At 34.9% G+C, this 13,983-nt stretch overlaps 1 protein-coding gene across 5 annotated transcripts in view; it reads right to left on the reverse strand.

Moving 5' to 3' along the window:
- LOC133530113 (A disintegrin and metalloproteinase with thrombospondin motifs like) overlaps positions 1-13,983 on the reverse strand; it is a 229,442-nt gene that overhangs the window by 144,016 nt on the left and 71,443 nt on the right. Inside the window, exon 1 of one of the 5 annotated variants that reach the window (XM_061867950.1) lies at positions 2,003-2,061. The exons of the other annotated variants lie outside the window; for them this stretch is intronic. The gene's annotated coding sequence lies outside the window, so the exon portion shown is untranslated. Of the gene's footprint in view, positions 1-2,002; positions 2,062-13,983 lie in introns of those variants that run through there. 5 annotated transcript variants of the gene reach the window in all.

Below are 13,983 nucleotides of genomic sequence, written 5' to 3' on the forward strand. Positions count from 1 at the left end.
TCTTAAACTTCCGGTAGGGTTAGTCACAATACTAGCCTTTTCCGGCAGCCATTAACCGTTTCGTTAAACTTACTAAGTGCACGCTGCTGCATATTAAAATCATTAAAAGTAGTTTAAGCCACCTTTCAGTTTAAATTAGTATTTAAAATCAATAAAACGAGTGCCAATCACATTGTGCGTGTGGATAAGTGTGTGGGTGCGGTGGAAGGTATTTCTCCGATCAAAAGGGTCACGGTAAGCCGAGCTCGCACGTTTTCCGCTGACTAGGAATCCTCGGGGAGCGAGCCTAAATCCACGCGAGCCTCATTATTGTCAAAAAGCTATGTGGCACAATTTTCTAGTAGAAAAACCTTGTTAGATAAGATTTAGATTTCTCATTTATTTTGTCGGTTTAAGTACTAGGGTCCCGTTTTACCCTTTGGGTACGCAACCCTATAAACACGGCGTATATATACAAGAATTGCTCGTTTAAAGGTATAAGATATCGTGGCCTAGTAGCGAGTACAAGTTTTGCTAGCTAGGTCGATGTGGGTAACATAATACCCCAATATTTATCATTTATTTATTTAAACACCATTGATTAAAAAATCCCAAGTTTCTTTCATTTAAAATCCTCGCTGTATTCAAATCACAGTATCGTTACGTTCATAAAATGTTAATAAGCAATGCCCCATGAGGCCTTAGGTATTTTTTACTGTCATACCGCGTCGAATCAACACTTTGTGCCCCCTACCGATCCGCCATTACGCGAATGTTGACCTCCTGATAAAAGTTTAACTGAATATTTACCGTTGGACCTTAATGAAGATGGTGCTCATTCAGTTGCAGAACTGATGACCTCCCTTAGAATTCGCAAATAGGAAAACTTTGCACGTGGAAAGATCTCGTAAATTCTAACTCTTAAAACTCCCGGGACTTGGGACTCGAATATATCAAAATTGCAGGTGCACCAACTACAACTAGGTCATAACCACTTATCAAGGTCACTGGGAAGCGAATTATGAAATTTTCCATACAATAAAAGTTAGTGAACACTTTCACGGTGACAGGCGGTTTGGTGCAACTAGCCCTTACTCACGTATTATTTTTGAGTCGTGTTTTTAATACCTCGTAAGTTTATCATAATTTCCTATGAGACACATAAGAGATATCGTTCAAACCAATTTTCGGTGGAAGTTTGCATGGTATTGTACATCATGTATTTTTTTTAGTTTTATCATTCTCTTATTTTAGAAGTTACAGGGGGGGGGACACATTTTACCACTTTGGAAGTGTCTCTCTGTGTAAAAAATGATATTAGAAACCTCAATATTATTTTTGAAGACCTATCCATAGATACCCCACACGTATGGGTTTGATAAAAAAAAATTTTTTGAGTTTCAGTTCCAAATATTTTTATTTTTTTATTATATTTTTATGTGATAATCTTAATGCGGTTCACAGAATACATCTACTTACCAAGTTTCAACAGTACCTATAGTTCTTATAGTTTCGGAAAAAAGTGGCTGTGACATACGGACGGACAGACAGACAGACATGACGAATCCATAAGGGTTCCCTTTTTTGCCATTCGGCTACGGAACCCTAAAAACACGACTTAAAAATGATGATGATACTCCTGACCGATTTCGACCACAGCGACTGTGTGTTCTGGAGTAGACATTTATAATTGCTGTTAACAGAGTGTAGCTGTTCCACTCTCTGGTGCCTTTAATTCTTGTAACTCTTTCAGAACTGTTTCAAATTCTCCCAACTCTTTAGAAACTATCTGCAACTTTCTCATTGATCAAAATGCGAAGGGAACAATTTATAACTATCTGTCTACGAATATATCACCGTACACGAACAATAATTGTATTGTATTGCATTTATTTCAAGCAACATGGCTCATCAAAGCTTTGAAACAAAGATTAAAATACAAACTTAAAATTAACATTATACTAAAATACTAACTTACCAAATCAAGTGGTAAAGCCTACTACTACAGAGTTACAGGACTCACCTTATAGGTCTTATTATTCCAGGTTCCACATTATGAGGTATAACATCCGAAAACTAGGAAACACCACACTAATACTCAATAGCAATAAAATCGGGTCATCTTGTGTATCAAAAAAGTGACCCGTTTTTATTGCTATCGATTGAGACGTTGTTTCACTAAAACACTACGCGATTGCATTACTCATTCTACACTATTTTATATTACATCAGCATATATTAATTATAAATTTTTGATAAGCTTTTTAAATTTACGCACGCACCGGTCGTCAACGCGGGTTCAGCTACTACTGAGATTAAAGATCACGCTCTCATACTTTAATAGTACGATAAGTTAATGCGCGATGTTGTAAGCGCGAGTCATCTTATGCTCTATCCATGGATTAGTGATCTGGGGTCCAGGACTTTGTCGGCATAACAAAAGGTATCGAATACAGCTTAATTTAAATTTACTTATATTCCCTGCAATTGCGACCAAAAGCGGCAAGCCTTCTCCATGTGAGGAACCGTCAAAAACTGTTTGTATTGGCTATTACACGATACGTAACATAAATAACTTGAACCTCAAACACTCCCGACTGATTTTTATATGGTTTATTTTATCTAAATTTGAGGCAACACTGTTGCAAATGAGGTAAAATAATAAACAGAGCTCGTATGGTGAAAACATTTGATAGGTATTTAACCTCTTGCCTGTATGTTAAGGATACTGACCGAATTTTAAGTCCTCATTTTGCTTTTTTTCGAGTACGATTTTTTCTGCTTAATACACGGTGTTTTTTTAGGGTTCCGAGTCCGACTCGCACTTGTCCGGTTTTTACAACTTCGTTAACTTCGGGGTATGGCTAAGTAGATTTAAGGAAACTGAATGACATAGTATTTTTTTTGTTAGAAGTTATAGCGTTGTTGTAACACGGACATTAAATTTCAATCCACCATACAATTTAAAACAATGATAGATCAATGCCATTTCGAATATCGATCGTCCGAGATAGTACTTGAGCTTTATAGTACTTTTAGTAGCAAATGTTTAAACTCATACTAAATACTAATCAATATGTAAACAGGGCCTAAGACCAGTGTACACTCTTATATGGACCGTATCAGATAAAAATTAATCATTAATTATCTCCAAAATGCAGTTCATTAGTATACCGGTTTCATTGAGAATGTAACTTAATTTAAGCTCAGGAATGAAACCCTTGAAATTAAGGGACTTTAAAAAAAACACAGTGTACAGCACCGAAATATGGGCCCACGATTTCCGACCACCACACACATTATGAAAGGTTAAAGCCAAGTTTTCGGTAAAAGAAAACATCGTTTTGGTAACCTCGATAATTCCATACATTGCCGAAGAAAAAGAGTAAAGTTTTCTCTGAGCACTCGACAAAAAAGAAGAATATTAGGTATTGCTTTTCTCTCATACAATAGTATATATATAAGGGCTATGCTCAATTGTAGGATACATAAAGACTAAAAACTATACTCCCGTTTCCCTAAGATTACAATTTTTCTAACCTCAAAAGTAGTAGTAACTTTTTTCCGGAGTGCTAGAGTGCCTATGATATCTGATGTTGCGGTACAATTATGTAAAAGACACTATAATTGAGTGCATAGTTACTCAGATTTAAGTATGGAGGAAAAAAGTTACAACTACTTTTGAGGTTATGAAATGTCTAATTTGTGAAAAACGGACTATATTTAAGGGGGTTTCAGAAACAACAATCTAGCATTTACTTTCTTTCGAAAAACTAACACATCTTAGGTTATTTTGACTCAAAATCAAGGGGACTATTGATTGAGGACATACAAATTTTGGTTATCAGTTTTGTGACGGCCCATACAAAATATATGTGAAAATGCGACACAAAAGTGACGTTTATTTTTCGGACACTTTTTTCGTTTAAATAATTGGAAAACATTACTAAAGATTCGGTCATAACCCTCATCATAAACAGAGAAGAGATTATGAATGTTTCCTTACAAGTATCTCACTGTGAACACAAAATACCATGAAAGAGGTTATAGAAATACATGATTAAGTATAAACTGTTTTACATGTTTAAGAATAACAAAGATTAATATTAAGGTATACAATAATAAGGAGTTTAAGGTAATAAAGTGCATTATACAGAACTTCAATTACTCGTAGATATAGACGATGATAAAACTTGATTTGTCAATATCCTACGCTTTGATAAATAATGTAACTGTAACAAGGACTATGTAAAAAAAATAATTAACTAATAAATTATGCATATGTTTGGCATATAAAGAGGTGGACGTATTGTATTAAACTTTTTTTAAAGATATTTTAAATTGCTGTCTTAAACTGGGCGCGAGATTTCAAGAATAGGCCGATGTCGGTGCACGTTTTCCAGAATTAATCTTGGTTTTAGGGTGGCTGAAAAGCTGGTTAGATCTGGTTGACTTTGGAGGAGTCCGAAAATGTAATTTAGATAGGAGTTGGGGCAGTCAATATCGCCAACGCAAAACAGCGTCAGCCATCAAACGTAACATGTTCTATTTGACTACAAGCTGTAGGGCTATGATTGTCGGCTCTTTATCATTTGTCACCATGCATGTCACGTTCTAACAAGTATGTAAGCGCGAAAGTGACAGGCATAGTGACAAGTGATAAAAATGGAACCATGCTGCCACCGCTGATCGTACGAGCAACGGAGATTTCATTTTGATGTTGAGTCGACGTAAAAATTTATTTTGTAACATTTCTAATTTGGTACAGTAAATATTGTAAAATGGATTCCATATGGTTGAGGCATAATCGAGATTAGATCTAAGTAAAGACTGAAATAGGCAAATTAGACTTTGTTGCATTTTGAAAGGTTTGGTAACACGCATTACACAGCATTTACATATTGCACTATATAAAATACACAAAATGCTTTAAGGCATTCTGTACCATTATTAAATTAAGAGATCCAATCACGTCATAATAATCGACCCTGTGAACGTATCGAACTATAATTTTATTATATTTTTTGTCCCTTTCCAATTCTTAAACACAATAAACACAGCTTCAGGTTATTACGTTTCGTACGTGTCCATTTTATCAAACGCCCTATAAAATTGATAATACTTGCTTTTATGCCGACGCCGCAAGAAATGTGTTTGACAGATCATGTTTTTGCCATTGTAACGTAAGGCTAAGTTTGTCGGTTTTTTATCATTTGTCACCATGCCTGTCAGGTTCTAACAAGTATGTAAGCGCGAAAGTGACGGACCTAGTGACAGATGATAAAAATAGGACCATGCTGCCACTGCCGTAGGGCTAAGATAGTCGATTTTTTATCATCTGTCACGTTCTAACAAGTATGATAAAATGTGACCATGATACCGCCGCAAACTTGTATCTTCCACGAGTCCCCATACAACCGTAATACCCAATAAAAAATATCATATTAATGTTACTGCGTACGTCACGTCATAATATTTATCAACGATGACAAAATGTGATAAAACTGTGCTGAATGTCAAGGCATCGTTATCGCCTCCTTTGGCGGCAACAAGGCGGTTTTTGCCAGTGAATGAGATTATGTCAACCCACATTTTTTTGTACGTGGTTAAAATGAACAATCATTTCAATATATCATTACATACACTGTTAAGACAAGAAATCTAATAGTACATTATTGTAGAGGTTGGGAAATGGGAATTCATGGATGAGCAAAGAAGACGAATCCACGAATTGCTATTCCTGCCGAGGCATATAATAGTGGTTTTCTCGAAACATGCGAGTACCTAAATAAGGTTATATAATCATTATTTAAGCACCAAGCATCACTCAAATCGAACCTTCACATCAAAAACGTTAAAAACAATTTCCCTCTTTAATTATTAAAAGCTAAAAGCACAACTCATAATGCCATTCAATACCATTCAATATTCGTTTATTCAATTTAATTGAGCAATATAAGCTGTATGTACACGCCTGAGATCCTTAAAAAAAGTTATATAGTCTTTGATTTTATTAAGCAGTATTCGCACGATCGTACGCGATGGTCTTGTAAGAACGAGACATGTAAGTTGGTTTATCTTCCTATCTCACTCTATCCTATAGGTTGAAATGGCTGCTAACCCGTGTAAAGCCTGACCAGTAATATATGATCACACGCCATATTGCGGAATTTAATTGGAACTAAATTTTTCATACCAAATTGAACTGTCACCCTATACATGAGAATAACAGCGCCCTCTTGACAATGATCATATATTTCTGGTCGGGCTTTAGACACTGCTATAATAATAATTGGCTGTTTGCATTGATTTTAGACCCACTTTTCCGGTTTCCGATGAAGCTGAAAATTTGCATACATATATAAGTCGGGCGACAACAATATTATGGGACCATCGAGCTGATCTGATGATGTAGACAGGAGGTGGCCATAGAAACTCTGTGATAAAACAACGCAACCTAATTGTGTTTGGGGTTTTTAGAATTGTCTCGATGAGTATTAGTTGTACGTGCAAAGAAAAGTACAGTCAGCGATAAAAGCTTGAACCAAAAATGATATTTTTGCCAAAAACTTATTACTTTACTACATAATAGTACAAAGCAGTGCTTTTTTTTAACATTCGTGAGGTTTATCCTCTAGTCCAGGTTATCTGTTACAGTCTAGGAAGACTATTTAGGTGTGTAGCAAGTAGCTGGACCAAAATCTTTGCCTATAATAGTTGTTACTACTTATTATATAAAAAGAAGTGTAGGTGGACTATCACACCACATCTGTTTTTTGCTGTTTTTTATCTAGTAACTTAGATGGCTTGCAAATAGATCCCAATCGTTCATGCATTTTTTTATTCGCAAAAAAAACAAGGAACTTTATTAAGCTCTTAAACAAATGAATCATTTGTCAGTATTTCAATGAAGAGGCTGTTTATATGGCGTCATAAATCAGGCCTTATCGCGATAAAATCACTGTTAAGCTAACCACGCCTGTATAAAGATTCTGATACACTAACTGCCGTTGTGTAATTCAAGAAGTTATATAATACAACCCTGGTGCGAGGAAGAAGCGCTGGTGGCCTAGCGATGAGAGTGGTGAGAGCGTGCACTTGCAATCCGGAGGTCGAGGGTTCAAACCTCCGCTCGCACTTTAATACTTTTTCGGAAAGTATGTACGAAATATCATTTGATACTTATTTACCAGTTGCTTTTCGGTGAAGGAAATCATCGTGAGGAAACCGGACTAACCCCAATAAGGCCTAGTTTAGGTACCCTCTGCTAAAGTTCACGTTCAAAAGTATATATTGTACAGCGTTAATTGTTCTACATATAGAACCATCACCTTTTGTTAAGCTGTTACAGAATGGTAGATACTTTTGACACGTTGTTTGATGCGTTACTTTTGATACTGACTGTACAAAGGTAAGGGTAAGGGCCAGATGCTATCAGTAAGAGTGACATTATTTTATTATTGACAGTGTACGTAATGATGAATGAATCGAAACAATTGGTATGTATATTGAATATTGTGATGAAAAGAGGGAGTAGCAATGTTTTATTTAGTTTGATAAATCGGCGAAGTAATGCTTAAGGTGCAGTATGTTCAGAAAACGGGAGTTTAAAAAAAATCGTAGCTGTTTTTTATAATCACAATACGGCTGCCATAAATTTAATTAGCAATTTCTTTCTTGAGTGATTGTATCGATTCGAATGCTGAGTTTTGACTTTCGCTCAGTGAGAGTAAGAGAATTATACGAACTTACTGCGCCTTAACATTAGGATTTTTGAAAAAAAAAAGAAAAATATTTTAGTTAATACGTTAAGAGTTCAATATGTAATAAAAGTGGGAATCAGTGTACTTGTGTTTGATTAAAACTTATTCAATCTCCTTTAAAATTATAACGGAAACATACAAAGCCTTGTGTGGTATAATTCGTTCCAAATTATCTTATAAATTTGGATAAAACTTGTAATTAAGATTGCAAAACATGAATCGACAGAATCAAAAATATGTACCAATCAAAAAGCTATTACATTTGCGAATTCAAACATTACCGTATATAATTACATCGAACACAGTTTTAAAAGCTTAAAAGCCTTAATTATTACATCAAACCTCAACTTTTTCTATTCCAAAATGAACCTTATGTGTAACAAAGTACGTTTTAATTTTGAATAGCAATATAGTTCTCCGCGGTAGGGTGCATTTTAACTGTACACTGATTAAAAATTGCAAGGATTGGTAATTTTTCACAGCCTGGTCACATTCTAAATTAAGCTTTATTTGAAGGGTATAAAATGTATTTTAGCTCGTATACAAGGTTCATTCGGAATATTATTAGGTGAATATTTATTTGAATGCTGTGTACGCATTCTGTGAGTCTGTAGATTTGTTTCTGACCACTTCCAGCAACCACCCAAGTTGAATTTTAAACGGAAATAACATGTTAGTATTATTAAGATTAAGGCATCCATGTTTATTCGTGCTATCCCATTTTTGCGGGCTGAAGATAATCAGTGTACTTGACATTACTAGGTATTGACAGTGTCTGGTTCGCAAATATATATAGAATAAATTAGATGTCACACTGTTGGACAAAGATGCTCCTCTGATTTATACAGGATGTTTATTTAGTCATCTGCAATAATTTATACGGAGTCAATATACAGGGTGACCTTAGCCACTGGACAAACCCTGAAATCCCACGTAGAGTTACTTCTCAGGAATGCTCTGACGTTAATATTTTTTTTAATTAGAACAAAAATTAAAAAAATAACCGGCCAAGAGCATGTCGGGCCACGCTCAGTGTAGGGTTCCGTAGTTACTCTCCCGTCACAATAAGCTAAACTGGAGCTTAAAGTGTAGTAAATGGTACCTTTCACCCGAGTTAAACAAATAGGCAAATTTGCATAATCAGTACCTAATTAAAGTAAGTCTTTTTACTATGAAGGGAAAACTTTTTGCGATAACTCAAAAACAGCTAAACTGATCATGTCCGCTATAGTTTTCATTTAATGTATTTCTTAAGCTCTACTTCCACGATTTTTTTCATATTTTTTGGACCTATGGTTCAAAAGTTAGAGGGGGGGGGGACACATTTTTTTTTTCTTTCGGAGCGATTATCTCCGAATATATTCACTTTATCAAAAAATGTTTCTTGAAAACCCCTATTAGTTTTGAAAGACCTTTCCAACGATACCCCACACTCTAGGGTTGAAGCGAAAAAAAAAATTCACCCCCACTTTACGTGTAGGGGAGGTACCCAAAAAAAAATTAAATTTTTAGATTTTATTGTACGACTTTGTCGGCTTTATTGATTTATATATCCATGCCAAATTTCAGCTTTCTAGCACTAACGACCACGGAGCAAAGCCTCGGACAGACAGACAGACAGACAGACAGACAGACAGACAGACAGACAGACAGACGGACATGGCGAAACTATAAGGGTTCCGTTTTATGCCATTTGGCTACGGAACCCTAAAAATCGATCAAAAGTTATCTGCAATAATCGACAACAAAAAGAAACACACTTGTGTTATTGTTTGAAATATTTGATAATGATGACAATTTTCAGAAGCTTATCAGTGTTATAAATAAATAATCAAAAAAGGTCGAAGAAGGTTCCATACTATTCTTTGAGTATATTACCTTAGGAGCTACTAGCACATACAGGCTGCTCCAAAGTAAAAAATGCTACTTTGTTAATTTCTTCGAAACCGCTACACCGGTTGTTATGATACTTTGTACACTGGTTCTAAATACCCTAATGCATATGTACATTTCGGCTTTGTCCAATGGCTAGAGACACACTGTATAGGTCATACTAAGCAACTCCGAAATGGCAAAAAAAATTGCCTGTTTCATACACTTTGGCTGTCTGAACTTGACATTGTTTATGGGATAGTAAGTTTTTTCGCGATTTCGTCCTTTTAGGTTGGTCCCATAGTAAAAGTTTCTCAGTAGATATGACCAATATATTCAACCCGAATTATTGCAGGTGAGTAAATAAACACTCTGTATAACAGGGCCCATAAACAATACTATACGAATTGACTTAACACGGATTGCATGGAAACTTACTTTTTAGTGAGTTTAATGGTGAGTAAAACTTACTCATACCACTTTAATCCAAAAATTCTTGGACACGTTTATCTCCACTTACCTGAAAAAAAAAGTATTTTATTAATTATCTATACCAGTCACTGACCTCCAAACACAAAATCCCAAATTAAGCCTTATGTAATAGTTACATACTAACAGCAAAGCTTTTTGCCAATCGATGATCCTTATGTGTCGCCATCAGATATATCTGAACGGCTGAGGTGCTCAAGAATATCTAAACACGCACTCTCGCCTTGACAATAGAGGCATTTTCAGATATTTGTGAACACCATGGCTGCTCCGATATATCTGATGGTGACTGCAATTAAAACAACAATTATCTCACTACCAATGGACTCTATTGCGTTGCAATAAGGTTTGAAAACAGTAAATGCGTGGTTATTAGTGGTTACGTAACTACGTAAGAGTGTTTAATTATTTAAACTGTACTAATGAGTTCAGCACGCGTTAAGTGTTTAGCACGTCGCGTTGTGTCCTGCTAATCTTATTTAGCTCTGAGCTTACGTGGGCGGTTTCTAAAACAAATATTGGAAATATAATTCTTACAAATCTGGACTTTATTAGGCTTATTCTACTCGGAATCGTCAGAATTTAAAAGCGGGATGTAAACCCATTCTCCATCCTACCATTAAAAAGAAAACAAGAAAGTATCCGTTCCATTACGTCACGATTTAGTGTGAAACTATTTCACTTGTATGAGCGTGACGTAGTGGAAACATCAATTTCCATACAAATTTTTGGGACATTTATTAGCATCAAGAATGAATATGCTAGTTTTTATGAGTTGAAAGAACCAAAAACACCAGGATCTGTGAGAATCAGGTCTTCAAAATTATCACACATGAATGATGATGATAGCACGATGATATTTACTGGTGATGACCCACGAGCTTTAGAGATCAGCATTAACGAAGCATTGGTGAGAGTAATTGATTGGCTAAATAAGAACAATTTACGCATTAATTTAAAGAAAACGAAAATAATGAATTTAAAGCAAAGAGTTGATAGAATACCAAACCTCACTGTTTTCTAGGATAGACAATAAGTTAACATGGAAAGCTCAGGTTGACAATGTATGTAAAAAACTAAATAGATTTTCATATGCATTATACAACCTTAGCAACAGTAAATAAATCAGCAGTGCTAACCGCCTATAATGCGTATGTTACCTCAACTTTGAGGTACGGCGTCATTTTCTGGGGCAATTCCACACATCGGGAAATGGCTTTTAAGGCACAAAAACTGTTTGCGTTCAGCACTTATAATACCACGTTTGGAAAGTTGTCAACCGCATTTCATTAGACTAAACATTTTAACTTTACCTTGTCTCTATATTTATGAAACAGTGATGTATGTTAAAAACAACATTAACCAATTTTCTGCTATTAATAGTGCTCGGCGATGTAACAAAATATATTCACAATCATTTAAAACAGCTCTTCTTACTAAAAGTTTTTTCGGCACTGCACCTAAAATATATAATAAACTGCCAAAAAATATAGCCAAACTGGAAGGCATTTTAGAATTTAAAAAAAGCTTATTTAGGTTTTCAGTAAGGAAAGCTTACTATTCACTCACGGACATATCTGTCTCATGTATAATTTAATTGTTGTTAGTTATATTTATAAATTGCAATAGATTATACGTGTACAACCTATAATAATTGCATGCTCCATCTTCACTTAAATATTTGTATGCCTAATGGCAAAACATGGTGATACGCTACTATAATTATAAGACCTATTATGTACCTGTGTTTACAAATAAACGTATTTATTGATTGACGCAACAATGCATCTAGTTTGCATCGAAAAAATAATTTTGATGAATTATCGTCGACTATACATGAAAAATCACAATTGAGAAGAGACAAAAACGAAAATTGTAACAAAACGTATTAAGAAACATTCAATATAAAACCAAACCTTACCAACCTTGGTCATTAGCGAAGTTCGCATAATTTCCACTTACATCACAGAGTAAAAGACGTGGTTAACACGCGAAACTTATAATATTTCGCACATTTTCCTCTACGTCTCAAATGGAGTAAGTATTTAAACTTTCATAGACAGTTACTACATTTTAGCAACTCTGCTGAGGTAAATACACGTAACTGTATTGCATCGGCAAACATCTCGCAGGCGCTTATTACTTTGCATTTTTTTAACGCCACAAAAAGTTACTATGTAATTTAACCTTAGAATGCCATTTTCAAAATGATGTAACGGACATTTTTCATTCCAGAATTGAATATTTCTTTTCTAGATGTTAATTTATTAATTTGTTAGTCGGCTACGGCAAGAAATTATAAAAATAAAAGGAAGGGTTAATTATTAGTTTCAATTAAAAGATACATTCGTATAAGACACGTGCAAAAATATCTATGCTAGTTTTTATAAAGCGATGCTACATATTTTCAAAATAAGAGGAAAAATGGAAAAATTCGCCACTATGGGCAAGACTTGAATTTGAACTTTTTTGAATCGCTCTTAAACAAATCAGCGCTAATCAGGAATAGTTGTGGTTTTGCCTCTACGAAGCATTTTCGCTACATACCGGGAAATCCATGGTTACGGCTGCGACGTAGCGCAACTACCGTCAGCGGTGAATGTGTTAACCACAACTAATCTACCGAAGCTTACCAAATTCGTACTTGCCCAAATTGGTGATTTTTCCCATTGTTTCTTAACCCGTTACTGCATACGAAGTCATTATTTATGGCGGATATGATATTGCACTCTATAGATAAATATTAAAGTTCAAATTTCTGCAAATATACGTAAGGGGTTACGATCCCGGTAACGATTTTAGAGCAAAAATATAAAATTGTTAGATTTAGCCGTTGAAATTGTACACATTTTGTTACGTAATATCTACATAACACCTCATTATTAAAAGGCAAGATGAGAAGACGTGCTTATAGAAACCAACACTTGTTATTTCTTATAGTTAACAAAAGATGTACAGTTTCATCGACTAAATCTATCAATTTGACATTTTTGCGACTAAAATCTATAACGGCCTCTTAAATGTAAAAATATCGTAGCTAATTGAGCAAATAAGAACCAGAGTAATTCTAAGAAAAGAAGCCCGCGTCAGTAATATTAACAAACACAGTCGTAACCATAAACAGTTTCAAGATCATTCGCCAATTAAAAGCAATTCTGTATCAGTCACAATTTCTAAGGAAAAATGTGTCATTTAAACTAATAATAAATGGACGTAAGTCGTAACACTCAAGATGTTTGTGTTTCACACGACGGTTGCCCTTTACAATACGTAAGTGTCAACAGTTCCATGAAACTAAGTATGAAGAGACGTCATTACGATGTCCATAAACAATAAAAATCAAAACCACATCAAGGATGTCATATTATGAATCAAGTTTGCGCATAACATTGCAAATATGGGCAGTAAATATATAAATAAATAAATATAAAAGGACATTATTACACAAATTGACTAAGTCCCACAGTAAGCTCAATAAGGCTTGTGTTGAGGGTACTTAGACAACGATATATATAATATATAAATGTTATAAATACTTAAATACATAGAAAACACCCATGACTCAGGAACAAATATCACACGAATAAATGCCCTTACCAGGATTTGAACCCACTAGGCCAAACCACAAATATATATGCAATACTTCTGTACCCCTAGTGTAAATGTTATCGACATCATAACGTGATGAACGCGTTTGCGTTAAGTCTCATTTTGTATAGGATTTTGAGTTTCCAAAACGTCCCGCTTGGCGCGCTCTTTCTAAATCACATACAAAATGAGACTAAACGCAAACGCGTATGTCACGTTTCAAAATCGAATTTAGTTAATTCTAAAATTACTAATAGAAGAAGAGGTTACTTCTTCTTTTCAGTTGTAATAG

This window comes from Cydia pomonella, chromosome 22 (genome assembly GCF_033807575.1).
Source record: "Cydia pomonella isolate Wapato2018A chromosome 22, ilCydPomo1, whole genome shotgun sequence".
In the NCBI taxonomy this organism is placed as follows: Eukaryota; Metazoa; Arthropoda; class Insecta; order Lepidoptera; family Tortricidae; genus Cydia; species Cydia pomonella.